This window comes from Scomber scombrus, chromosome 12, assembly GCF_963691925.1.
Source record: "Scomber scombrus chromosome 12, fScoSco1.1, whole genome shotgun sequence".
Lineage (NCBI taxonomy): Eukaryota > Metazoa > Chordata > Actinopteri > Scombriformes > Scombridae > Scomber > Scomber scombrus.
Genome location: NC_084981.1, coordinates 23,941,606 through 23,968,508, shown reverse-complemented (window position 1 = coordinate 23,968,508; position 26,903 = coordinate 23,941,606). Strand labels below are relative to the sequence as shown.

Sequence of the window (26,903 nt, the reverse complement as noted above, 5' to 3'; positions counted from 1 at the left end):
TACACATTTTTCTCATCTATGCTTTTCCTAATGTGACCCACAGTCTACAAAAATGGAAATAAAATGTATCACTTTTTTTTTATTTTTATTTGTGCATCAGATACACATTTTTATATATGCAAATGTACAAATTTGACTTGTGTTTCTTTTTTTTAACCCCCCCCCCCCCCCATAAGATTAATCAAACATAAGGATTAATCATATAGACTGACGGGGGAATTTATGAATGTAAATTGGAGTAGAGACTTATTATGAGTTAGAATATGAACACAGTATGTAAGGGTTAATTACGGACATTGACTTGGTACAACCAAGCCAGGTATCGGTCTAATTACCCTGTGAAAGGTCCATTGATTGAAGCACCTTGAAGCCCAGAAAGAGGGAGAAACAAAGAGAGGTTGGGAAAGGGAGGGAGAGAGAGAGAGAGGGCCCACCTTGCTCCGCCTCTTTGAAGGCAGCGACTCCTCGGGGTGAGAGAAATAGAGACAACCCCTCTGCGTACAACTCAGTGTTTCAGTCGTCTGCACAGAGCAAACTCAACTCAGCTCACGACGTTCAGACGCCGACATTAAAAAAAAAAAAGACACATGGATTTATTTAACTTTTCCGCTGTTCCTGGACTCACTTGTTGGGGCTAAAAGCAGGCAGGGCGGCTTCAAAGCAGCCGAGTAGATTTACTCACCCAGGAGCAGTTTCTGTGAAGAGGACGCTACGTGTGTTTTTTTTAATTATCGACGACCATCAAACAGCTCCGAGGAGTGAGCTAACCTGCTCAGCAAAAAGGTATGCTCACTTTTAGCTTGGGTGTGTGTCGGTGTGTGTCTGTGTGTGTGTTAGAAAAACAACCTCTTATGAAAACAACCCGCTTTTAAATAACAGACATGTGTAATTATAGTGACTAAGCTCCGGTATTCTCATTATAGGAAGATTATATAAACTATAAAGAGCAAGTAAAAGAAAGTAAAACATTAAAACTCATATGTTACAACTACGCTGTGTTTTATGGCAACAGTAGCTTCGAGTAGTTACACTTATGTTAGTGTTTTACATCCATTTAAAGACTTGTAGCCAATGTTAGACTACTAAATAAAAGCCAGAAACTTCCATTTATCTGTTTTATACTAACATAAGCGTAATGTCTTTATGTTTTGGGGGGTAAAGAACAACATTTCTCAACAAGGTTTTGACTTTGTTGAAAATGTCAAGTAGATGAATCCGTAATGGGAATAGTTATTTTCAGCTTGTAAAAGGTCAGTATAAACATAAGGTTTATACCACACTCAGTGATAAGTGTCTCTGTAACGTTGGAGACACAAACACAAACATTAATAGTAGGCTTTAATCCAATATTTAAAGGAGAGAAATTGAACGGTGTTTTTATTGCCTGCCTGTTCACTCTCTTTATTTTTATTTCTGTCAACATTTTAACCTTATACTTTGCTAAACTTGCTTTTTTGTCTTCTTCTTCTTTCCTCCTACTCCTCCTTCCTCTCCATTTCTCTCTGATGCCATATGTACTCTCCAAGATAAAAAGTTTTTAATCACATGAGTAACATTTTCCAGGGTTTGCAGCAGATACAGATGTGTGTGTGTGTGTGTGTGTGTGTGTGTGTGTGTGTGTGTGTGTGTGTGTGTGTCAGCTCTGAGTCCCATGCTATGTTTACATGGAAAAGTCCAAACCACACTCTGGTAGGCGCAGTTTCTCTCTTACTGGATAAAAATGGGGTTCAACTATGATAGGATTGTCAATATCATGGAGGGAAAGAGAGCTAAATGAAGATATATAAGCCTTTTTTTTTAATATATATCATTAAGGATATGAATATATATTTATATTCATATCCTTAATGATCATAATCCAAATGATAACCCTACATAATGCTGAGTCCTCACAGTTTCCCCAGTGGCCCACTTGGCCAGTAGATCAATTATACTGGCCCTTTTGTATATTTTCACTGGCCCAGCAGCCAAAAAATGTAAATAACTCCTTTTTCTCCCCATAATTTTAGGGATTTATTCATTGTATACATAATATGTACAACAGTTAAGCTCCTGTTTTGTAGATGGTTGTTTTCCTTTAGTTATCTAATATTGATATAGTACACAAATATGAAAATACTAAGCTAAGCACATACTGGATCAGTAAATAAATGTAGGTTTCTACAGGAATAAACAGGCTGGAAAGAACAGAGTTTATGATAGTAACATATCAGCTAATGGATAACCTTGGTATTAAAACTCTTGTGTCAAGTACTGAGACAGTGCAGAGGGATCTGTAGAAGTGTACTTGTTAAGATAAAAAGCAGTGAGAGAAAGTACATAACGGCCTTTGTTTGTGTACGTACGTGTTCATTCCTTTCATGCTGTCTGTCTGCTACTGTGCACCTGTCTACTGAACACATGGAGCTGAACTGTAAAGACTGAATGGAAAGTGGAAATGAGTAAGAGAGGCAAGAAAATGAAACTTTGAGCATCGGTCTCCACAGTGAAGCGTCTAACGGCTAACTTTATATACGTGCTTTAGGATGTAACCACAGTGAAACAGTCAGGTGGATTATCATTGGTTTGTTCTCACTATCGCTGCTCGCTCTCCTCACTAGACCACCGCTGTCGGAAAGCAGACAGAAAAGCCTAACTTTACTTTTAACTAGGGGTCAGCAATATGGCAAAAATATAATATAACAAATTTTCTTTTCAGGCAAGATCTTGAACCACGATCCTCTTTCATTTTTGCAGCATATGCAGCAATACTCAATTGATGTCGTGCAGAAGTGTGCACTGTGTGGTTTTGGATAGCTAGCAGGATGTGCACTATTTTGAATAAAAGGCAGAAACACAGAACGCCAAAGAAGACATCATGCAACTTTGTGGCATGACACACCTTAGTTCTGCCACTTAGCAGGAAAGCTAACCACTATAGAGGGAGCTGTGGCTCAGGAGGTAGAGGGGGCGTCCACCAATCGGAAGATTAGCAGTTCCTCCAGTCCACATGTCGATGTGTTGTTGCTCCCTTTGCTGCACCAACAGGATGTATGTATGATTAGTTTTCTCCTGATGGTGGAATGTGACATGTAGTGTAAAAACACTTTTGAGTGGTCAAAAAACTAGAAAAGCGATGTATAAGTGCAGTCCAGCTGTCAGTTTAACATGATGTTCAGGCAGCTTTCTAACTCCCCTCTCCTGCACCCTGCCACAACAATTGCTCTTTAACAAATGACCCTTTTTAAATGTTGGATTTGGTAGGAAGGTTCACACTCGCATATGGATACATGATCTTAGATTCATATTTTGTAGCATCTCTAGCTTTCCGTTCTGCACAACAGGATTCAAGTCTCTCCTTTATTCTCCTGTGAATCATGTCATGTTGTAATGACATGATCGTTGTAAGCTGCGCTGCATCTACGCATGGTATGCATAGTAGCCCAGTACAGAACAGCATGTACATATGTCTCGTGGTTAGTTGCATTAGAGGAAGGAAGTTAAAATAACCACTGTTTGTTGGTGTGTGTGTGCGTGACGGCTAGAGGTTTTAGCGAACGGCTTCTTTTTAGAAGATCCAATTAGCTTCTCAGTTGCGCTATCAAGTTGCTATTTTAGAGGAACAGATATTAAGCTTTGTTTCATTTCATGATCAAAGATGACAGCAGCCGCTGCAGTATTGCATGATTTTTAGGCTAGTTTGTGTGTATACGCCACTGACATGGATTCCCAAATGGACTTACTGAGCTTCTTTTTATTCAGAAACAAACATCACTCAGCATGAATAGCCAATCATTTGTACCCCTCATCATTTGTAGAGACATTTGCTGATCTCCTCCAGCTCAGCAGCAGTCAGCGAGTCGGCTTGAGCTCCAGTTTCCAGCTCAAGGACACTTTGACCGTCACATAATGTGCATTCACCTGTTGATTCAATCAAGCCTGTGACCCTTTTTTTAAAGACATTTCCCCTACCAATTCTTTAATCCCCCTCTGTATTCATCTGTAACCTAATGAACTGTTCCTCATTATGAGTCCAGACACTCCTGATAGCAGCTGACTAACAGTTTCTAGGAAGGCGGAGAGGAATAGCAGTGAGTAATAAATCATCTGCATAAGGCATGGAGTTTTTCCCTAGAACATCAACACAGGCTGATTATTCATCAGATCGATATGTGTGATTTTTAGTTGCAGACTCTTTTCAGCTCAGTCCTTTTTGGAGGGCTGCATTATTAATCAAAATACAATTACAATTAAGTATACAGGCCTCTATATAATCAAATATTAATGTGACAAAAATTCAGACATGTTTGTATTAGTAGTGAGAGTCACTGCATAAAAGTAAACACACCTAATTTCTCCCACAGCTGTCTCAGACAAACTCCACGGGTGGAGAAGGGCAAATAAATAAATCGCATAGTTAATGCTGACAAAGAACAATTTGCATAGGAAAATATGGTTTCCATGAACATTGTCATGAAAATATGGTTACCTAGTAGGTAATGCTCTTATTGTTTGTACTGTCTGGATTAAGATAATATTGATTTCAGTTTTTTTGTTTATGAAATGGTAACCCTAACCCTTAAGAAACATGGAAGAAAACAAGTGATACTCATTTTGACCAGAATCAATCAGTACAATCAGTTTATTTTAATGAGCATTCAAAGGTTTAACTTGTAATTGATTAAATTAAATGAATAAATCTCTGCATTTTTGGCTTAAGGCTGAAGCGATTGCCTCTGATTGTAAAGATCCAGCTCACTAATAGACTTCTTCACACTTCTTCAAGGTCAGTCATTTCAGCACATCCCACATGGGAGACCTGCAGATGCCCAGGGGTGCTGCTAATTCTGGTGACATCCCATTAAATCTGTACTATAACCATACTGTAGTCATTCATGTTACAGAAATCTTGCCTTGTCCTCTTTTTAGATAGCCTGTCCCACAGTCCCTATTAGTACCAGCTTTCATTGCAAGCAACTTTTCCAGCGGTGAAACCAGACCAGCCTGAGCTCCTAATAACTCCCAAATTAAATCAAGCTCGCCTAACGCGTCTGCAAACAAGACAGGCATTGTGTGGATGTTTATGATATGGAACAACACAGAAACAAACTGAGCAGCTGAGCAGATGGTAAGACTGTGATAAAACAAAGAGCATCCCCTTTTTAACTCTGCTAACTAGCCTTGGTAAACAGATAAGACAGTCAGATTTAGCAGTAACATGAGCAGAGGACACAATTGCAGCCAAATAAACACTCAGCAGTCATCAGGGTTTCCATCAGCTGATTTAATTGTATGTTGAGGCAAAATTTCTCGACAATCACGCTGCCACTATCTTTCTCCTTATGTCAGCAAAAGAAATGATCACATTCGACTTAATGACTCACTTTTAGCTAACATTATTGTGTAACCTGAGCTGAAAAACTCCCATTTGGCTGCTCCTACACCAGCTGACTGCCAGCCAGGAGGGGAGTCAGCCTGAACCTTTTGTTACAGGTTCTGGCTCACAGACCTCCACTTTGTCTCAGAATTGACAAGATGTTTAAAAAATTGAGGAGTTCATCTTTTGTTGTTATCTTAACTAGATGAAAACATCAATGTAAATGTAATCTCTGTACATTCATTTGCAGCACTGACCGGTCACCAATGTCCCAGTGTAAGAATCAGCAGCTTAAATATGAGGACGGCACTAATGAGATGCTGTCTGCAGACACTGAGCGCAGCTGTCGTCTGTCAAGGAATAGTTCCACTGCATGTGCTAAGTGCTCAATAAACCACAGTGGCCCCTGTTCAGTTTCCATATGTATGAAAGTACAACGTGAGCCTTTTAGACACAGAGCTTGGCTCACAGTTTTCACTCCTCAAACAAGCAGATAGTTTGGGGTATTTTTTTTCATGTAGGATACTAATAATCATTTCCCCAGCATCAGCGTTTGAGACTAGACATACAAACCAACACAAATGTGATTGTTTATCAGAGCCACTACACACCCCCGCAGGTGTTTACAGGTTGAAAGTGATTCAAAGCAAAATTATCTCCTTGAACTAATCAGAGTAATAAGGTCAGACAAAACTAACAGGAACCTACACAGATCCTAAGAAGATGCCTAATCATCCAAATATTAAGAGTCTTTTATTAAATGCTTTGTAGGTCATGTATTTGACACTCAGTCTGTCTTAAATCACTCCTTATTTACTCCACGGTGCATTTTATTTGAGTGTCCAAATTCTGGATGTGGTGATTGATGATTAGTAAGTCTCAGTTTACTGCTCACTATTGAGTAAGTTATTGATTGTCTGTTATGTAGAGAGAAGTGAATGAGTGAAAGAACAAGTGATTGATTTGGGACACAGCCTCAACATTGAGTAACTGCCCAGCATACCAGAAGTTAGTTAACATACTTTTGTTTTGTTTTTGTTTTTTTGCAGAAAGTACAAAGGTAATTCATGGCCAAACCAATATCTTTAGCAATGCTGCATGATGTCGTATTTCCCCACTTCCTTTTTTGTCGTCACATGATATCCACTTTTTCCCCTTTTAGGTTACCTTTGTTCTGGCATGAATTGTTTTTGTAATCACCCAATGAAGACACAGCATTTATGAATGACTGCTCACTTTAACTACTATGATCACCAGGTCTATAGTATCAATTTTATTAGATATGAGACACAAACTGAACAGAAGTTCTTTGTCGAACCAAATTTCATTCAAACTTCTTACATAACTGAGAGCCGGGGTAAGAGGGCAGGTTTCTTTATCACCAAACAACCAACCCAAATTATATTTATTATATCCGCCCTAGTCAGAATAAGCTGCTGCCATGAATCTACTTCGCTCCCACTGTTTCCTGAAACATTAAAAAGAGTTCACAGTGCTGCATGGACAATCCTCTTCCATTATGTTGCAGTCAGCTGTAGCTCCTGTCTGCTGCAAATACATCAGGGGGTTTGAACTCTTTTTAGAGGCATTAATGGCAATAGGAAGAACATGTATCTAAGTGATTGAGTACTGGAGCACATTGGATTTGAAAAAGTGAACATAAACTTAAAAAGACTCATGTTTAAAGGACCATACTAGTGGTTTTGCATGTTTAAGCTTAATAGCTAACATCTGCTCACACCTTCTGTTAGTGCCGGTCATTTTCACAAACAGTTATTTTGGTAATTGCAACTTTTCTCATAAAACAATCTTTTATCTGGAAGGTAATTGCAATGAAGGAGATATGCATTCCTTGCTCCAGCTCCTCCAGCTGTGTCTACAAAATGTCTCTTTCAAGAGTGTGATGCTGTAGTTGATCCAGTGTGGATGTTTTTTTCAATTTGGATGTATTAGCTATGTTGAGAAAGATTCAGGTCTCTGCCAGATGAATTTCATGAATGGAAACCAATGGGGGAAACGATTGCTTAAACAAGACTGGGTCAAAACAAAGCATAAACAATGCTTTTCCACTCATATCTTGGGTTGTTTGATTTGAAAGGGAACTATTTTCATTTTAATTTTAATCACAACTGTTCTAATTATATGTTAACTCCCCCTGCTCCCCTCCTGTTTCTATCTTCAGATGCCTGCGAACATATAATCTCATCCATACTTTTACATAGGATCAGAATGCTAGGCTAACAGTCTGTCAGCTCTGTAGCTTTATATCCACACTGTAAAACCTTTCAGAGTACACAAACACACCTGCCGTCTGCAATCTGCTGTTAAACTGGAAACACCACGGCTACACGGCTTATTTTTATAGTCTATGGGCCAGCCATGCTGACAATCTGCTAGCTGCCATGCAGGATGGAAAAATTGTCTCTTTGCATCCACTGTTTGGTGCTCCTCTGTGTCAGAGCCTCCATGTGAGACGGTTCACACGGTCAATGTGCATTGTGAAAGGATCACCGGAGTGGTCCTTTTTAAAAAATATTTGGTGGCAAATACTATGGTGGCCGATGACAACCTGAAATCGAACACACATATACACAGATGCTCTGCGAGGACTGTCCTGCAGACGCTTTCTTGCTTGTTTCAAAGGCTATTTGCTCTGTCTGGTCTTCAGCATGTGAAACTGTTGCTCAGGTGGTTTTAGGTTAGTTTTCTTGTGCTTCTTTTTGGTGAACTATGTATAAAAGTGGCTACTGAGCAGTCACACCTAATAGTGATTGTTACATTCAGTTCCAGTGTGCTAAAAAAGACTCGAAACAATGAAAAACATGTCACTGGTTTGTGTCGTCTCACTTTGAGAGACACATTATCACTAATGCTTATCTCTCTCTTCTGTTTGCCTACTTAATGCTATTATGTCTGTTGAGTCCACTTAACTTTCACTTCTTGGTCATAGTCCATTTGCTTCCCAGCAGACTCACAGAATGAGTAGACAGGAAATGCACTAGTTTTATTTCACTCACTGTGGGAGTTCGTGTGGCGTTTTTCCGTCATTCGTGGTTGAACTATTCCACTTCCTGTGGTTCAGTGAGGACGGGGTTGCCCCTCCACACATGCTGGGAAAGCACGGACCAGAGACGGTTTTTATTAATTGATTCATTCATTTGCTATACTGCTTATCCTCTAGAGGGTCACAGGCTAGGCTGAAGCCAATCCCAGTTGACATTGGGCGAGAGGCGGGGGTTCACCCTGGTCAGGTCGCCAGACAGTCCATCACAGGGCCGACATATAGTGAAACCAACCAGTCACACTCACATTCACACCTACGGCCATTCATTTAGAGTGACCAATTAACCTAACCTACATGTTTTTGGTCTGTGGGATGACGCCGAAGCACCCAAATAAAACTAATGCAGTCACCCGGAGAACATGCAAACTCCATTATCCTTTGAATTAACAGGAAATGTGCTATATTGTGATATGTATCATTGTCTGGATTTAAAGGGACTTATATCAAGACATTTTTAACTGTGCCAAAATAGGTCTTTACCTCATTTTCTGACATTGTAAAACCAAAAGTAATCAACACATTAAAAAGTACTTGCTAGTTGCAGCCTTAAACTGGGCTGGAGCTGGTCTGGTGGTCTTTTCAGCTCCATTCTGTCAACCTTAAATATTGGTGGGACCCTCCTGTTAACTTTAATGGTACTGATCTTTAAAAGTTATACAGTGTAAATGTGAAAAAAAAATCAGTGATGGAGCTGCTTATTTATTATGTTATCTGTTATCTTTCCCACCAAACTGTGCCTAAAAATGACCATGTTTGTCCCTGTGTTGCCTTTTTGATGATAGCACATATCCAAAATGTTCTGGTTTATAAAACACATCGGAAGCGCAAGGCTGAGTCTGGTACCACAGCCTTACAGATTTGTAATAGTTCCTGTTATGGGGAGCAGCAGGATACAGGTTGTCAAGTTCTCGTAGTGGAAACGTGCCATGTGACAGCCAAAATATGTCACGGATGCCGTTCCCTTGGAGGTTGTTGGGGTTTTGTGCTTTGTTTCTGTTAAATGTTTGGCAGTTTGGTTAATGAGGCAGGTTTCAGTGCTTCGGCAACAGGATATGATTGTTTGGACTTTGGAGAGTTGTGAGCTGTCGCTACGCACCAGGACACACAAGGAGATAACACAGCCTTCGAAGAACTAGCTCGCCACCAGACAATTTTACACCAACACACATTGCCTTAGAGTGACCTAAAAGAAGACTGATATAACACAAGTTCAGAGTTTAAACTAGATTCACTGATGCACAGAAATACATTGAGAAAGAAGTGAAAAACGTCATTTATCTATTTGTAGCTACACATCTCAGCATCGGTTGCCCCCTTCCTCTTTCTCTGCTCGACTCCTTCTTCCAGCCCGCTGTCCCTGAGGATATGTAACATACTTTTTTAGCAGTTTATGTTTCATAATCAGAGACGTAAGGCTGGATAGTCCAGTTCTGTGATGTTTGCACAGATATAATCAGACTTTCTGATCTTGTTCCCATATGGCTCTACTTCTGAATTTTCTTTTTAGTTATTTTCTTTATAATTATTCTTTCAAAAGCATAATCCAACTTTTTACAACTTTTGTCCCTTTCCTTTCATGTCTGCTGAAGACTCATCTTGTCTTTTCTCTTGTATACAGTCCATTTTTGCCAGTCTTAATCCAAGGTCTATGCCTTAGTTCTTAGATAGTGAGTGGCTCTACTTTTACAGTATTTGCAGGCCTGTTTCTTTAAGGAGTTGCATAAAAAAGAAAAGAGGGGTAATGTGAGGTTATCCAAAGCTCTGGCCTCTTCTTTACGTAATTACCCACATGCACTTAATGCACATGGAACATTATAACGTGATTATCTTCATGTGATTTTGCTCTTAATTGAGATTAATCACAGCCCAATATTAGGTACTTAATTTTATTACTTTGATAGTCACAAGCTAAACCCTATTAGACATTTCACAGAGTTCAGGGTCATGTTTTGAAATACGGTCATGTTTGCAGCTCAGTGTCATGACAGAAGAAGGGCAAGTGTGCTAGGTTACGTGGTGAGTAGGCATTTTTCAGATTATCAGAAAAACCAAAGAAGCACTGAATGTTTTACTGGAGAGCTAAAAAGAAAACCAGTGGTCTGTTTCTTTCACTGCTTAAAATCAAGAAATTCTTTCATTCGATTTTTATCCCTGGGCTTTGTCCAAATACATCACATAAACAGCTTAATGAGACTGTTGCCTTCCTCACTGCATTAGCATTAGTTGCATTATTACTGTAAACACAGCCGCTCTGTATGTGTGTCCCTTTTCCCTAACTAGCACACATTTCCTAGACTGCCTCATCCTATCTTACTGGCTATCAGTTTGATGTTTTCTTGTGGCCCGATCTTTGTGAGAGGATGTACTCTGTAATACCCGGAGACTGTGTTTCTCTGGTTTAGAAGAAGAAGAAAAAAATCCCCATCTATTTGCCTTCTAGTAATAACTGCTGTCATTAGCTGCAATTTGCCATTTTCCACTGCTAGACTGCACAAAACCTCAACCACAGCTCTTGTGCATGCTTTATGTCAGTCTATCTTTTTAATGCATAAAATTAATAAATGTGGAAATTCAACGTCCAACAGGAGAGAAGCCAGAAGTCTTTTTTTTTTTTTTTTTCTTCTTGGTAGTTGCATCATCATCCCAAAAAGTACACAAAATGAGTTATTTATACAATTAAATTTACCACACTTTGCTGCTGTCTCAAATTGCGTACTTCTGTACTTACACTTAATATTTTGAGTGCATAAGTGCCTTCAAATTGACAAGTATGGAAAAATGCAGTGCACTATGAGTACCTGGTTGATGCACTCAAAACAGTCAAAAAATTGTGTTTGGAACTATGGACACTTCTCGCCCTCAACGGTCGCCATCTTGGCTCCGTAGCAGAAGGGGAGGGACCACTTTTCAACCTGGAAACTACTGTGAACATCGCCACATTATACATGTGTTTTTTGCACTAAGCACCACTATACCATTGTCACATATAAGCCATCATTTGGTTTATTGGGTAAATTTAGCAGTGTGTGATGACTTGGCACTAGCTAATTGTCATTTCTGGTAACAGTGCGTGAAAGCAGTGTTTGATTTGAGACAACACTAACATGTCGAAATCGGTGCACTACACAAGTAAGTACATAGTGTACACAGTGTACTAACAGAAGTATGTGATTTAAGACACAGTGTTAGGTAGAGCAATCGTCGGTACTTTGTCCCACAGATCCGATATAGATTGTCCTAGATAGATGATCTGATTGCCTTTTTAATTATCATGTTTTTTGTCAATCACTGACATAAGTGATAAGATGGAATAATGAGAACACAAACATATTTTCTGTAAGACATTCATGGTTGTAACGGTGCGGCTTGCTTTGAATTATAATCTTGCCTTTTTTTTGTTTTTATCCCACCACTCTACACATCTTACAACATAAAGTACATGATTTAATTTAGCAGCCTTACATATGCTCACAGTGTCTTCGCTCATCAGGTCACACTATGAGTCATGTGCTAGGTTTAAACTCAGCATGTTTGTGTAATGCATTAACTGAGCATCGTTATGGACGGTGACACACACGCACGCACACACACACACATCTTTCAGTTTAGATTACGTTGAGTGTGAGTGACCAGATCTCACCATGCTGACAGTTGACCTTAGCGTGCCGAGTTTGAGTGACAAGGATTTGTTGATAATAAGAAATTCCTTTCTATTTTAAGTGTGTGTGTGTGTGTGCGGGGAAGGACTATTATCAGCTCATGTAAACTTCCCTTTATTCCACCATCGTTTCAGCCCAGTAATCCAAGTTAGAACATTTATACTGGACAATTGTGCACCTCACAGTTTACAGTACCAGTCAAAAGTTTCTTCATTAAAGGAGATAAGAAGGTGTGTCCAAACTATATACTGGTACTGTATGTCCAGTGCTAATATAGGAAGTAGACTGCATTCACACAGAAAACAGTCCGGCCTTAAAATAATGTAAGTGTGTGTGTTGTTTAAAGTATCGATGAGAAAATGAAATGCCACCCAAGAAGTCCAGTTAGAGCTACACTTTTATCCTTAAAGTCTTATCAGATGTGAAAACACTGCACTGACTGATTTTTACAACTCTGGAAAGTTATCGAGGTGGCAACTATTTTATCTTTCGTAGCAACAATTGCGAGGTAAACACAGTACAGAAACACAGTGTCCACATTACAAAATAATCCACCAGGAATGTGAGCTTGCACGTACAGTACGTGAGCGGCCAACGCAGCAGCGCCTTGCCGGATAACGTCACGTTGCCGGAGCTCTCTGTGTCAAAGCGTCTTGGTCACACACTGTATGGCTATTCTGATCATATCTACCCCCCCACTTCTTTTTACTTAGGGAATAATACAGTAATGTCAGCATGTAGTATTTTATTTTATTTATTTGACAAATTTTCTTATAATTTTGTCCAAATTCTATATTCATAGATCCAAATTTTCCAGCCAAAATAAAAACAAAATTCCCAATACAATACATTTCTACACCTCTTATAGCTTTAAAATATTTTTATTTTGCTGTTTATTTCTATTCTTATTCCACCTGGCATGGTATTAACTGTGTTCCTTGTTCTCAAGTTGCATACACAAATCACTGTGAATATGATGCTACTTGTTTCAATAAACCACTTTTTTTTTCTTTCTTTTTTTTTTTAAAGCTCTTTGCGTAAGTGCACTGCCTAAAATACCCCCTTTTACAGTATTTACTGTTAAGAGAGGTATAAATTAGAGGGCTGTATTTTTTGTCGCACTGGGCTAATGTAGGTCTAAATGTCACTGTAATGTTTCTTTTATGTAGTGAGGTGGAACAGAGTTCGCACCATCATAATTTTGCCTTTTTTTATTGAGTTATAACCTTGATTTTATTTATTTATTTATTATATATATTTATTATTTATTTATTTATGTATTTCTGTGTAAGATGGTATGAGGTCTAGCTGTGGCAGAAGTCTGTGACTCAGGGTGCTTTTACACCTAACCAACCATTTTTCCCAGTTGGTGCCGCTCATTTCGGCTGTCGTGAAAGCCGTCCATTGAACTCTGATGCACGACGGTCTCGGTTTACCACCAAATAGACTCTGGTTTAGGCCTTTTGTGGTTTTAATGCAGTGTGAGAAAAATAAGCTGCATGCATGCTGAGTCATAGCTAACCTGGTCTCCACAGGGATCAATAAACAACCCTTAAACAATTAGCAAAATGTATCTAATAAATTATGACGGTGAGGGAGTAAAAATGTAGTCTTTCTACAAATAAGATCCTTCAGTGTCGGTGGAGTGTCAGATTTTAAGTGCAGATTTTTTTAAGGTAATCGATTGTCAGGGCCAAAGCTTTCATGGGACCAAAGCAGTATTTAATTTGGCCCCCACCCCCACCTCAACACTGCCAATACTAAATGCTACATCATTCACACGCCTACTGTAAATCTAACACATCCATTAGCAATTTTATTAATTGTAGCTGTGTCGCTTACAAAGTATCAATGTTAGCCCCTCTATGGTTTTTAATCTTTAAAAGGTATCAAACTCAAGAGTGGTCTGGTATTAATTTGCACTTTACGTGGACATTTAGAGCAAAAATTACTGACAACATCTTAATATCTGCTATTGTTGGTGTGAAATGCATTCTTGGATACTTAGGCTTCAGTTTACCAATGTTGTAACATATCAAGCACTTTTGGAGGCCCTCTGGTGACCACAGTGACCCTAAAGACGCGCTTAATTGGTTGAGCGGGCCCTGTACATTGTTATACATTAACGGTACTAGATCTGTTTTGTAGTTTGCTGACTAATAAAGATACCACAAACAGCCGTTTTCAAAAACCACAAACCATCAGTCAAGCCCACGGGTGTGTGGCTAACAGTAATAATTTAGGTCATGCCTTTTAGCTCAGTGCGAATACTCGTGTTGACTGTAGATATTTGGTGTGCACACACCAGCTCAGACAACATCTCGCCTGATTGCAGCCCACAGGCTATTTATGGCACTCTCTTTTCACACCATGTCGCCATTAGGCCCACATTCCCTCATGCCGTAACATCCTCTTGTGCTTTTCTGACGCGGGTCAAGTACTGCTCGAAAATATCTCCAGTAGTTGTAAGCTACACGGGTGGAGAACGGACCGTGTGTGCAACAAATTGCATCACAGGAATGAGACGAATATATAGGCGGGGCAGGTTTATTTAATAAAGCACAATGCATTACACAAAGGCTATTCAGAGTGTTTCACATAATGCGTAGGAGTCATAAAATAAGCTGTGCAGCAATTAAAAGTTAAAACACAGATAAATGCCTTCAAGGTAAAAGAGATAAAGGACTTCAAGATGTATTTTCAAAGAATAGTAAAATGTCTATTCTTGATCAGGGTGACGGACAACAATTGTCTTCAGAGCTGCAAATAGTCGATTAGTTGTTATTCAAGCAAAAATACAAAAAAATATATTCTTTCCAGGGTTTTCCAAACCATCATAACACTTAAGTGTAGCGCCCGGGTGTGTTTTTTTTTCTTCACAGCGTCTAAGCCAAATTAATAGAAAAAACTAACTATGTTCAGAGTCTTTACTGTCATTTATGTTCACACTAGCAGATAGGTGGAGACAGTAAACCAGATAAAGTGAAAGATAACTTGACATTTGTTACTGAAAGTGCAATAAAACCTTCACAACTAAAAAGCCAATAAGAGTAATTTATCCAAACACCTGTCTTGTGAACTTGGCTGCTGGCTGAGATGGCAGCACAACTCCGCCTCTGCTCTCTGCTGGCAGTGAATCCCCCCCCACCTACACAACAACAGCACCTAAACCCTCCAGAAACCTCGGGGGGGAAACCCTGATCTTAACGTTAATTGTGGCTTCTTTTCTTTGTCTTATGTGATTGTAAGCTAAATATCTTTTTAGTTTTGGACTATCTGTGACAAGACCAATCATTTCTCCTGTATATTAAAGTCTGACAGTATTTCAAGCAGACATGTTTAATCTGCCTTGTTTTTTTGCTTCTTTTCCACACTGAGAATGTCACCAGATCGGAGAATATGACTTTAAAAATGCGACCTATGATTTTGTTATATTGTCCAATAACTGGAAGGAAAACTGGAAATTGACATCTTTTCTGATTCAGAGCCAAGTTTTGATACCCAGCCCTAATGGTTTTAGTCAGTGGAACAGAGATACCACACATAGGCTCACCCAGATACTATAAATGTGCCTCTCTGATTGGCCAGCCATCCATTATATCTTTTTTCTTCCTCCCTGTCTATCAGTATAGCGTTGAACATTGGCCAAGACCAGGGGCCAGATGCATAAACTGTAAACACAAAAAAACGAAGCATTTCCCACACACATATACTGGTATATATGAACACAGGATGTGAACACATGACTTTCTTCAGAACAGGTGTACACATGCTTCTCTAAAGCGATATGAGGGTGTTGTGATGAAATAGGTGAGAGATGCCACATTTTAGTAAAATATTGTTTGTTTTGGTTGGCAACCAGCTGCACTGATAGTGTGATTTGTAAAATATAAGTCAAAGACACATTTAGAAACCTAATTTTAATTAGTTTTTTGTGTGATTCATTTGATATTTATTTTAATTTAGATTTTCATCTATTTATGGATAATATAGGAGTAAAACTGAGGCTCCAGTTCCACAACGACTTATAGATTTATAAAAAAAAAAAAAAAAATATGTGTACACACTTTCATAAAGCTGATTTAAAAAAATGTGTGCACTCAGTTTTCATCATGAATATACAGTTTTATTATGCATCTGACCCCTGATGAGCGACATGCCTTCTCATTTGTTATCTCACACACACACACACACACACACCAGATATACACACACACCAAAACACACACGCAGCAGTCAGCACTATAAACATGAATCAGCTTCACATTTTGTGACCTGATGACTTCATTCACATTAGTTACTATGGGGGATAAAGGTTTATTGCTCTGCTCTGTGCTCATGAAGAGTGAACCACAAATTTTACTCCACACACAGATATTAACCGGTCAGTGTCGGATGTGTACTCTCACACTTTTATGACCTTTTTGCATACAGTGACTGGAAATGAAACGCCTCACTAATTCTGAGCGTTGGCATTGGAGTTTGTCTAACAGAAAAGCAGGTTGCGCTAATCAGTGCAGCTTCATTAGTTTTGTTCTCGGCTGCTAAACAGAAAAGCCATTCAACGTGACCTTAAACCTGAATCTTACTTCCCATTAAAAAATGATTGTGTGTATCTGACACGTTTATACTTGATAGTTACAAAGACCCAGAAAATTATTTCAAATGTAAGGAAACCTCAAGCTCGAATTCTTTGTGGCAGTACAAAAGATAAAACGCTTATTTTTACATGCAAATGTTGCTCTGTTAAGTCAATTGAAAAATAAATATGACTATAACTTTCAGGCCTCAGACCTGCATGAGATAATCGCCCTTCTTAAGGTTTAAAACATTGTTAATAAAGTGTGTTTAAGGATGGAGGGGATTCTTTGGTGTCTTCTTCAATCATTAGCATTAAAAAGCTATTTTAAAATGAGTTAAAGCAGCTCCACTACATGTTATTTTAAATTAGAATTGAAGAATAGAAACCAGGAAGGAAAAATGGGAAATTTTAAACAGACTGTCAAGTGAAGAGGTACTTTCTTCTTTCTTTTTTTTTGAATGAAACAGGAGTAAGAAAGGAGGAGAAAAGCAGAGTGCACACACAGGTCATAATGAGATCAGTCTCACTGAGGACATCCAGAAACCATACACACATTCAACAGCTGATTAACTCTTCTGCTCATGCTTTCTTTGGGTAATCTCTAATTTCAGTTAGTACATTACTGCGCTGAGAGGTGATATGTATTTGTTATCTGCTGATGCCCCCCCCCCCCCGTATCTAAACGAGCACAACCTGTGGATTAATGATTAACAAAAACCCAGCCGTGTGTATTAAATTGAGCTTTCCACAAGAGCAACTTCGTCACACAAGCTAAGGATTATAGTTGTTTTGAAATGTGCACCAAAAACACCAACCCTACAGGCATTTGGTGCTCATATGGTGCAAACCCTGCCTGTTTTATTACCCCTCACTTTTTATTATTAATCATTTTCATTTTACAGTCTGTAGACAGCAGGCAGTAGTGTTAGCTTAAGACATAAAGCACCAGTAAAGAGTTTGGACCCACACTTTTTCTCATTAAAGTGAATGAGAAGGTGTGTCGTAACTTATGACTGGCTCTGTATTCATAGTTGGTGTGCTGTCAGGCTTAAAAAAACAAACTGTACATAGGAGTTTACAGGAATGGTGTGTACCGCACTAATGGTTTTTGTTGTTGTTGGTTTTTTTCCTTCTGCATTTGGCTTTCACGCTGTTTGCTCTGAACATTAAAATGCATCCTGTTTTGATTTGGATCACAAGCGGGCAACTCTGACACATAGTAGTTTTCCAAACTCTTGAGTATGGTTTCAAAGTCTACGAAAGTACCAAAAGGTCTCTGCAGACCTCCTGTTTTTATTTTCAACTTCCCAGCCCATAAAATTTAATGTGAGAAAAAGAGAAGTTATCACAAATAGTCTGAGCTACAGCTTGAGACATGCAGTATTTAAGCTTAGATCTGAATGGCAGATACAAGATGTGACCCTGACTTTAGAGTTAACCTCGTCCTCCACCGGTAATGTTAGTGTTATCGGCTATTATATACACACACTTCCGAGTAATGGCGGCAGTGCCTTTTAGACGTGCTTCACAGGAAACTGCAGAGAACCGTGGTGCCGGGTCGTACATTGAGAACGCTCAGCTTGGTGGATCTGGAGCACAGCGGACGTCCAAGCAGCATGTTTACAGTATGAGTATGAGAAGCTCAAACATAAGCCTGAGGAGGAAGGATTACATGTACGAGCACAAATGTCTGCAAGCTCATGAAAATCCCTGAAAACAGCTATTAGACCACCCGTTTGTTTCTGTGGTGGGAAAGACGTCTGTGACTTTGTCTGGGTCGTCTGGTTTAAAAAGCAGTAATTCCTCACATTTTTCCTCTACATGTAGGGTCAGCGTCTGTCTTCTGTCTTGAATGTTCCTCGTGTGCTAAAACATTGACATTTTGTCTTTTATTCTCACCGTGGCTCTGTGTGCTTAGCCGTCAGTCAGTGTGTTTACATGAACTTACATAACCAGTCTTCAGTTTTGGCAGTGACATGATATATTTAAAGGGAAACTATTACACTTTTTATTGTCAGATGTTTATATTTAATGTAGACAAAGTTTGAAAAAATGAGGTAAATGTGTGTATAAGTAATACGTTTTGACTGCTCTCAACTCTCTGTTTCCAACGTTTTTTCTACTTTAAACTCAAGCTGACATCAGCTCGTGATTGCTTTCTTTATATTGTCGTCCTCTCCACACACAGCTCACAACTTCACCGCTCCGCTCTATTAACATCATGGCATTTTTCTCTCTCTTTTTGGCGGGATAGTCACACTGAGCCATGACTCCATTACACAACATATGGGGAAAAGGGATAAATGTAGGTTAATTAGTGCGAGTTTAGTTTGATTTATGTCCACTGTACGTAATTTGATATAAAGACTTTTTTTTCCTAACAATGAAAGCTTTGCATTTTGTACTTAATGTAATGCAAAGCTTAAATTCTGATGATAAAATATTAAACCTCTCCTGTAGATAAACTTTTATGCTGAGCTGTTATTCATATTGTGTTGCAGCTTCATCATCAGCCAGAAAAATATCCAGAGTTGCACAGTCCACTTATCTTAATAAAAAATAGGGAATTCACACACTCTACTTCCTGCTCAGTTTTTGATCAGTTTACTAGCTTTTCCAGTGTTCTTCTTTGTTCCCATTTGTTAGATTTAAAAGGAATAGGCACTCAGCTTTTCAGCTTGTACTGAATAACAGAAACAGGGTGTTAGAATGTGTGGTAATATTTGTCTAGTTATTTTCGTCAGGCAATGCTGCTCACAGCTATTTACACACGATTTCTTTCTTCTGTTTTCAGGTGCAACCCCCACCCTTCCTCCTCCTCCCCCTGTCAGCTTCCTCCCTTCCTGATCCCTTCTCCCCATTGGTCCTTGTTCCCACCAGGGCGTGGCTAAGTATGGGGTAAGAGTGCCGACGGGAGACACAAAGAGAACAAGCACACGAGCGGCGCGGAGGCCCACTCACCTGCACAGGTAAGATCGCTCTTTGTGCCCACACACACACACAGACACACACACACACACACACACACACACACATACACACACACTTTCAGAAACATGCCTGGCATACATGTAGCATGATGTTTAAGTGGCACACTCTTTTTTTGAAAGAGTTGGTGGAAGAAACACACACACACACACACTGAGAGAGAGGTAGAAGTCACATCAGATTAAGACATACAATTTCATCCTAAAAAGTATTTTATTACTACTAGAAACTCATTTAACTCCCTTCTTAAATTTAAATACACACAAGGACACACACAATGACCTGTTACTGCCATTGTTTTCTACTGTCAAACACCCCAACCCCCCTCACAGGTGGGATGTTTCACCTCATTGAACCTTTTATCAGGTGGACGCCACAGTGGCCAAACACAGCCTGGCACTGTCTATTAAGATTATTGCCAGATCTAATCAATATGATACAAACCTGTTTCCTGTACCAATCAATTAAACTGCAAACAGCATCATTGTCCATCTGGCCCATTGATGTTACTAGGATCCAGAATACACCGTTGATAAATATGAAACTGCTCGTAGGTTTTAAGACAAACAAATATCAGCTGGTTTATTCTGTCTTAACATCTTTTTTGTTGCTCTGTGAATTTATTCTGGTACTAAAAGAGGAGAAGGTTCACTTTAAATTACCTCAGAAATACACTTTTTAATCTTGTTATATCCACATTCATGGACTGCTGCTGTAGCTGAAGTACCAGTGGCATGCTAAAACTGCATGCTAAAATGAACATAACTGCATAAATTAGTACCTTATTAACCTGCTGATCAAAAAATATCAAACACTCCCAAACCAGTTACAACACTAAGGGGGAAATAAGGACTTTACTGCCTATTTTGTTTGCAGAGTTATTCTTTTTTTCGTCAGCAGAGATTGCATACATGTAGATGACAAACATCTGCACTGCTTAAAACAGTTATACTATATATAACTGTGTGTTGTTATATTCATCAAACTGATTATTATAGATATAACTACTGGCTAGCCAAACATACACATTTGCATGCAACACTTAGGTTTGTGTTGTGAATCGTTAAAAATAAATGTGTGTGATGACAGAATGTCAGACACAGCTGCTGCTCAGTATCTCTGTTAATCTGAAGTTACAACACATGTCACGAAACGCCGTCAATCTACTCCACTACCTGGTCTCTGATGGTGTTGATAAAACACCAAGAAGTGTATCATCGTGCCAGCAAAGGCAGAGAAAAGGCTGCAAGCTAGTAAACAAGGATGTAAGCAATCCAGAGTTTAAACTGCTGTTAAAAGTCAGCACGTTTGGTTTAGTTCAACATATTGAAAGTGTGTTTCAGTGAGTAACTCTGAGAGTAAACAAAATCTTTTGTTTATGAGAAGTCCACAGTGTGTGTTTCCTGTTTGAGACTTGAGTGAATTAGAATTGACATCTGCGATTTGTGGTACCGTCTCAGTCTAACTAATGTTCTCTATGTTTACACAGCCATCATTTTCACTGACTTCACATATTAAGAATTTTCTGATTAACAAAACCCAAGCAAACATCACAGTCAGAGTTAGTCAGCAATGACGAAAAAACACTCACTTCAGTAGAGAACCACTGAGAGTGTGAGTTCTCCTCGTATGTCGAGTCAGCATTGGTCCAATTATCAGTTTTAGGCGATGGATAACAACCACTAAAATGTTGGAGAAATGTCAGCTGGGGAGGGGGGGGGGGTGTTGATGCAGGTGGTTAAAAGGCTGGTACAGAATACTTTGCAGTGCTATACAGAACAAATCAAAGCCAAATGTAATACTGTTGAAACGTAGCACCAAATCGATTAGCCGCTGTGTGTGTGTGTGTGTGTGTGTGTGTGTGTGTGTGTGTGTGTGTGTGTGTGTGTGTGTGTGTGTGTGTGTGTGTGTGTGTGTGTGTGTGTGTGTGTGTGTGTGTGTGTGTGTGTGTGTGTGTGTGTGTGTGTGTGTGTGTGTGTGTGTGTGTGTGTGTGTGTGTGTGTGTGTGTGTGTGTGTGTGTGTGTGTGTGTGTGTGTGAAGGAGTCGGACGCTGACTATTGTAGTGAGTCATGTTAGCAGTGAATTTAACAGTAAACATACATATAAATAAAAATGAAACCCCCCAAAGAGCCTTGTTCACCAGTTTGCAAGATTTGTTTACCAGCAGCTGAGTCATAGTGATGGGGGGAGTTAACCCTGAAGTTAGCTGCAACCTGTCACCGAATGCTTGTTAAATTAATGTCACTAAATACCCAAAACATCCCAGGAGTTGTTGGGAGCACAAGTTGGGAGCCACCAGCGTTGTGAGGACATTTTGGCCGATCGCAAAAACTTCAAAGAGGAATATGAAGGTTAACATTTGGTTTTAAGGTAATGGTTATAATTAGGTTTAGGTTGAGTTAAGGGTCAGGGTTTGGTTTAGTCATTAAGTTGTGATGGTAAAGGTTAAACGAGGGATATAACAAGGATATAAAGGCAAGTGTATGTGTGTGTATGTCGAGGTATATGTTACAGTATACTGTGATATTGATTTTCAAAAGATATCTCCCTGTTCCCGGTCTTTTTATTTCCCCTATATCTGAACATCTCATACTGTATCACTTTCATGCATATCAGTATACAAAAAAAACCTAAAACTCAGAAATCCAGCCAGATGTTCGCCGGAGAAGACGCACCACTCTATCTGTCTACGATGGTTTGATACTATTATTAAGTACAACCATGCTGTGCTTCCTGTGCAGCTACTTTCTAACTGTGCGTGTGTGTTCTGCATTTTAATGTGTTCTCATGTACATCTGCAAAAAGAACATTTAAATGCAACACTTTTGTTTTTTGCAAAAATTTGCATAAAGATAACCACAAGAGTGAACCACCGAACAAAACTGAGTTTGCACTTTAAAATGTACGTAAAGAGGCCTCATTGGGGTGTAAATCTGCTCTCTTTTGTGGCATTAAAACAGGAGTCTGACTGGAATATGTAAACATCTTAGACTGTAGGCTGGTAGTCAAATTATTCTAGTCAATGTAAACATATATGTAGATGCCAGAATCAGATCCACTGATCAGAGCATCATTACAGCTTAAATAAATGTTTTCTAACCAGCCACAGATGGTCCAGGAAGGTGTGTGTTAAGCCTTGGACTGTTGATGGTAAATTAGACATCCGGAAGCTGCTTCTGCCTCATCAACATGTTGTTCAGCTTTCTTCTTTAGAAACCCCCTCCTCCCGTCCTTGCCCCACCCACTCATTTCCCAGAAGTCTTTTTTGTTTGTATGGCGATGCTGAGGACAGGAAGGAAATTATCATTTAGAAAAATATGGGAAGAGAACGCAGGATGTCCAAGGAGGAAACTCCAAGCCTCTGCTTGTCTTTTTGTTAGTAATATAACACTGATATACCTTCAGGATTATGTTGTCATCCTGTGTTGCTGCCACTTGTCTTTTGTCTCTCTGTTTACACGTAAATATGAGCAAAATTTAAGATAACAAAGGGGAGGACAGAAGAAAACAGACAGTAGAGGATGAGGAGAAGGAGGAGAGGAAAAAAGGGGGAGGAGGGAAGGTAAAGTAGCGTAGTGAGTATGGGGTTAAGGAAAGAGAGCAAACAGGAGGAGCAGCAGTGCAGAGTTGTTGCTAGGAGGCGGAGAGAGCAACACGATACAGATACGGTGCAGAGGAGGGAAGTCAGTCACTTATCCATGTTACATGTCAAGGAGAGTTTCCTCATTACCAGAATAAAAATTCACTTTTCTCACTTTCATTTTTGTATTTTGTGTGTGTGTGTCCTTCACACTATCTCTACATTTTTCATTTTGTGTTGTTTCCTTTCTTTAGTTCTCTACATCTCTCTTTATCTCTCTTTCCTGTTTACATCATGATCATTATCAAAGTCTGTGATTTTTCACTGCAAAGCAGCAGGCTTGACATGTTCACGCAGTGTTGCTCCACTACTTTGGTGCAGACTGAAACATCTCAACAAGTATTGATTTGAATGGATTGACATGAAATGTTGTACATACATTCATGTCCTCTGCTTCTGGATTAATTGTAATAATGATGGTGACTCTTTAACATCACCTGCAAAACTAATTACATTCTTATCATTGTCAGCTGTCCTTTTGTGTTGCATGCTAATTAGCCAACAAGCAAACTCAACATGCTGAACATTAGGCAAGGCAAGGCAGCTTTATTTATATATTTCATAACTAGGGGCAACTCGGTATGCTTTACATAAAAACATTTAACAGTAAGAACTGGAAGCATAAAACATTCAATTAATAAATAAATAAAACCCAATTATTGAAAAAATTGGAAACATTAAAACAACCTTTTTTTCTTTTTCTTTTTTTTAGAAAAATAATAAAAAATAAAACAAAGTACAGAAAAATAGAAAGAGAGAAAATAAAAAGCTAGACTAAAATGAGAGTGATTAGATTCAAGATTTAAGCACTCCGTTGTCATTGTATGGCACAACGAAATTACTTATGTGGCAACCCCAGAAGTGCATTTAAAACACCAATACAAACACATAACTAAATAAATAGATAAATACAGTACAAATAAAGAATAAAGACAACAAATCACAATATGGTAATGATGCCAGGCTCAGTAGCACAGATTGTTATTGCACAAGTATCCAGCAGCATTGTTATTGCACATATTGTGAAGAGTGTATTGCACATTATGGACATAGCTTATTGTCAGAGCTCAGAGGGTTTATGGTAGTTGGGAAGAAGCTATTTTGTAGTTTGTTGTAGCTTAAAGAGGTTATGTCCAGGATGAGTGGCGTCTCTGAGGACCTTTTTTAGCCCTTCTCACACAGCGAGTGTTTACGGAGGTGTTCAAGTGACAGCAACTCAGTGCTCTGTGCTGTTCTTATAACACTCTGCAGGGCTTTGTTTTTGACAGCTTTGGTGCAGCTGCAGTACCAAACTGTCAGGCAGTGTGTTAGGATGCCCTCTGTGGTACATCTGTAAAAGTTGAGCAACAGTTTCCGGGGGAAGTTGGCTCTCCTTAACCTCCTCAGAAAATAAAGGCGTTGTGGTAGCAGACACCACTGGCATTGTCATCATGGCTGTGGGTACATTTGACAGTTTGGGATAAGAAGTGAATAATTTGTTGCCCTCAGGTAGGGATTTCAACAGGTAACCATTAATCAAGTTAACCACTAAGACAAGTTGCGCATGTTGGTTTTCCAGATTAATTTGCATACTAGGGTGGGGTACTGAACTTGTTACTTCATGTTATCCACATTTAATTAATCTGTGCCAATTTTTGGTACCTTGTGGCAATGATTAGTTTTAAAAACAAACATTTTACTGACTAAAAGAGGCACCGACACACAGACACAAAGAGCACTGTTAGCAGCTGTGTGTAGTCCATAAGGTGTAGCTATTAGCAGTATTAGCTTCAGACAAACCTAAACACATTTTTGCACAGAAGGAGGCTTTTTGATTTTGGCCCCAATCACTTATTAATGCAGTTGTAAGTGCATTATGTTTCATCCTAACAGTCTGTGTGAATAGGAGGTATGATTATGGCAAGAAAAACCTATTCCAGTGTTCATATGGACGCCTAATAACTATTGAAAAATTGTGAACCCGGCTTTCAAACTAAAGTTCAACAAGTAGTTTTTAATAGTCATGGTTGATTTTGTGGTTAGAGTCGTTCAGTGTTTAAAAGAAAGGTCAGCACCACTGGTCTTTTTGAAATAACTGAATGAAAATTCTGCAATGACTCAAACATGTGTGCAAGTGAAAAACTGGCAGTGTGGCAACCTCGCTGGCAAGCACAATACAAAAAGAAAAAGGATGAAGAAATCTTGGAATAAGAGGCCCCGGATAGAGCGAGGGGAAGAAGGCAGGATACAGACGTTTAACAGTAAGCAGAGAGAAGAAAGTGAGACATGGCAGAGAGAAAGTTGTCAGCGAGGACGTGCAAGCCGGCCAAAGCAGAAACCTGAAGCACACTCAAACCCTCCTGAAAGGCTGTATTGTTTGCATGAATCCACCACTCACATGCTGTCCTCGTTTTTTTTCTTTTTTTGGTTCCACTCGAGGGGGCTTAATCCAAGGTGATAATAAATCCTTAAGTATTTGGCCTCTTTTTCAAATCATCTTCTGCCACATAAACAATAAATCATCATTAATAACAAGACACTGCAGCTGTTGGAGCGAATGTCTGCGATACCTTTTTCAGAGACCATGCTTCATTACACAATAACCCTCAACATGAACTTAACTTAACCTCTTTTATAGCGGATAATTGTCTAATTGTTTTATTGTGTTTCGTTTGGATCGTGGCCAGATCTGAGTTTATGCGTTCACAATGCATGATAACCATCTGTCATGTGAGTGCGCGCATGAACACTCTGCTGGATCACCTGAATGATGTCGTCTGGTTGCTGATTTGTGAAGTATCCACAGTGATTTTCTCTCTTAGTGTCAAGCAAAGGGTGTAAACAATTACAGACTGTTCTTACCAGGAATCCCTATTAGGCAAGGATGTGTGTTTAGACAGTAACACCCTTCTGACGTGTCTTGCGGGACATTAGCTCTTGTTTTGCGTAATATCTTCCCATTAAGCGCTGACATGAGTGCAGGATAAGAGAAGACAGATAAACGGTCCAGTGGAAAACATCAGATAGTGAATAGAAAGCCCTGATATCACATTACATGATCCAAGCTGCTTCCACCGTGGCACAAATTTCCAGACAGACAAGTGTGATGTTGGCATTCCTGGTTGTGACTCACCTCCCGAGTCCCGTTCAGTTACCTGGGATGACGTTCAGCTGCTGAGCCTGACCGCTGACCCCCCCAGTTAAGAGCAGCAAGCAAAAACCGAGCCATACAGAGATCAATTGAGTGACTGTAACGCTAATGCCTCCATGCATTAATGTTCTCTCTTAACAAGCATATCCTCTGAAGTAGGGATATGTTGCTTTGGATCTGTCTTTACTGTATATTCAAATCATTTAAATACACTAAAGATAATGATTAATGATTTCTGTGTTATTTTAGTCTATAAAAATATTAAAAATCTCGAGAGAAAAAAAAAAAAGTTTGTGCCACCTTTCAAACCCCGAAGTGATGTCTTTAAAACTTCCTGTTTGTTCCAACCAACCTAAAGATATTTTTATTAACATTTTTGTTGAATTAATGTGTCAGCACTTAACAGAATATTATAGATCTAAAACTGAAAAACCAAACATAAAGACAGTACAAACCTATCTGCAAATCGTATTAAGTACACAG

The 26,903-nt window shown here is 39.2% G+C and overlaps 1 protein-coding gene across 1 annotated transcript in view; it reads left to right on the top strand.

Moving 5' to 3' along the window:
* The first annotated feature begins 541 nt into the window (after nt 1-541).
* Nucleotides 542-26,903, top strand: part of b3gnt2b (UDP-GlcNAc:betaGal beta-1,3-N-acetylglucosaminyltransferase 2b) — a 32,873-nt gene continuing 6,511 nt past the window's right edge. Inside the window, exons 1-2 of the mRNA XM_062429956.1 lie at nt 542-783; nt 19,456-19,630. The gene's annotated coding sequence lies outside the window, so the exon portion shown is untranslated. The remainder of the gene's footprint in view (nt 784-19,455; nt 19,631-26,903) is intronic.